This window comes from Peromyscus leucopus, chromosome 15, assembly GCF_004664715.2.
Source record: "Peromyscus leucopus breed LL Stock chromosome 15, UCI_PerLeu_2.1, whole genome shotgun sequence".
NCBI classification, from domain to species: Eukaryota; Metazoa; Chordata; class Mammalia; order Rodentia; family Cricetidae; genus Peromyscus; species Peromyscus leucopus.
The window spans coordinates 81,208,274-81,211,162 of NC_051076.1; positions in this window are offsets into that span (position 1 = coordinate 81,208,274).

Sequence of the window (2,889 nt, forward strand, 5' to 3'; positions counted from 1 at the left end):
CCAAAAATAGATCCTTAGAAACCAAAATTAGGACTTTTGAGTTTGGTAAAGGTGAGAAACAAACAAACTAAACTAAATTACAATTAAAAGTGGGAAAGGCAGGAGGTGTGAGGGGATTTTCTCCAAGAGAAGGAAAAGAAAAAAAAAGAAGTAGGAGAGGGAGAGGGCCTCTACCAGGACTGTGGAGGTCAGTGGGACGGAGCATGCATGGTTTTAACAGGACTAGTGTTCTGTTTGCAAGGGCTTTATAAAGGGCAAAGAGATTTATACAGGAGTGAACTTCGAAAGAAGCATGGATTTCATGAAAGAACAGCGTGTCTGGATTCCTGAAGGTACAAGGTGTAGAACAACATTTAGACTATATCTATGATTTGACTATGGCCAAAGCTTGAAATGTGAATAGAGGCCCACTGGAGCACTTAAGAGAAGTCTTCAAGTCTTTACACTAAGTATTCCTAGAACACTAGCTAAACTGCAAATTTGTAGGCTCCACTCCAGCATCTGTTGAATCAGAATCCTTGGGGCAGGGCTCTAGCTAAGAGTCTTTTAACTTCGCCCTCTCTGTGGTTATCCCTCTCATCCTCTCCTGTTCTCTTTCCAGCTTTCTCAAAGCTACTGCTCCCAGAACTGTAATTTGCTGTAGCATTTTTGCATGGCTATTTTGAATCCAGACTCGGAGCCTCATGCTAGCACAAGCTGCTTACCTATAGATCCGTCCCCATGGCCCTACCTCAGTTCCAATTACACAGATAAACAGATGGGGATGAAGACAGAAAACAAAGCAGAAGCATCTCTCACACAGACAGCCACAAGTCCACTCTAGTGACTGCAATCATGTCCTAAGCACACAGTGGCAGGTTCTACAGCACAGTGCATCTCTGTCTACAGTGAGAAGAGCCTGAGCCAGAACAGAAATTCGGGGCTCTTCCCAAGAAACTTCTAAACACAAAAAGTCAGCTGAACTAAGCGGACCTTAGTAACGGTTCATTTCTGTTCAGTGCAAGTTCTTGGTTTGTTTAAGGGCTAATACTAAAACCTTCCAGCCCTGTCCCTGGTCCATGTACAGCATTTCAAGGACAGTGCTCTAAAAAGATCCTTGGATAAAATAGACATTTAAAACACACAAGATGCACTGCAGTGATGTCAATAAAAATACCAGAATTATTCCTCTCCTAAGCTTCAAGAAGAACATTCTGGGATGGACAGACCAGCATCTGACAGACCACATCTACACGCTTCAGGCCATGGTTCTGAAAACAGCAAGAAACTCACTTGCAGTTCAGTTCCTCACAGAATGTAATGCTGGCAGGCAAGTGCCCGTATTCATAAGGGAGGGAGGGGCAAACCCCCAAAGCACTGAGGGGTGCTTTATGGCTTACTTTTATTGATGTTCACCAGGAGCAGTCACCAGAATAACCTGGGAAGCATAAAAGACACAGAACACTTTTTTTCTATGCTCCCCAAGGCTGTTAGGAAGTATAAAATACACACCTTGAACAGAATAAATGTATGCAGCTCCAGGAGGTAATAAATCACTCCTGCTTTATTGCTGTCAGTCACAGGTTCTTGAAGGGCAAGCTGCACTTGATTCTTGACTTGCTCTTTGCTTCACTGACCAGCAACTTTTCTTAGAAATTACAAAGTATTCATTGTCGACAACTAAGACTTTTAGGGGGAAAAGGTCACATCATGTTTTTAAATATTATTTCATAGATATTTCAGTTCTATACTGCAAATCCCTATTGAATACCTACTGTGTGCTGGGAACTCTTTCCTCTGAACACAGGAATCAAAACAGAAAAGAGTAATCTCATCAGTGAGAGCTCATATAATACTTTAAAGGAAACAAATATGTTGCACATAAATGGAAATTAATGTAGAAAGCAATTAGGGCTATAATTGGATAAGTAATTGGAAATATTAAACTGACTATGTTCCCATAGTAGAAACTTTTTAAAGGAACCTTTAAAGGATAAGCAGAACTTCAACAGGTAAAGTAAAAGAATAAAAGGCAGTCCAGGCACAGCACAAAACTGAACTTGACTGTGAAGGGTGTAGCCTTTTCGGGTACTGGAGAGAAGTGCTGTGGAAAGACTGGACAGCATGAGAACCTGCATATGGCCTCACAACTCCAAGTGCGTTCATGGAACTGTCAAAATTTCTAGGTTACTAGATGATGGAGGTTTCAGAGTGAGGGCCTCTGAGGCTGGGAAATAGATACAGCCACACTAGTGAAACTCTGGATGTCATACTGGGGAGTCTAAGTGAGGAAGAATTTACATAAGATTCACAAAGAAGGGATCAGCTGAGGGCAGACGGTCACAGTGCTGGGAACTACCTATCTCCCTCTCCAGCAGCAACTCCACTCTGGGATGGCCTTTGCTGTGCTCCTTCTGCTAAGAGAGTAAAATATGAGCAGACAAGCAGGCACTCTATGACCTGGAAGTGGAATCTTTTGAAAGAACTGTAGATTTTCTCCATACTCTCTGCTCCTATACTTACCTTTGTGTGGAGAGGTCTGATCTAATTGACAGCTCAGAATTTAAAGAACTATGGAACAGGCCTGAATCCTTCCATCTGATCAGACAATATTGCAGGACTATAACTAGTAAAACAGAAACACGCCTTGGCCATTGTAATCCAGTCTGAGTTTCTGAAATTTTTTGTTGCACTGTACAATGTAGGAAAATTAATTACACTTCTAAAAATAGAAAATGAAGGTTATTCATTACACAAAACTGATTACTTTTAAATTAGATTACTTACAAACATAATCATTAGACACTCATACATGGCAGTTTTGACAATTGTCTCCCACATATGTGCCTGAATTTAAAATCAAAATTTGTACTAAATATTCAATCATGAAATATTTCCCTGCTCCAAAAC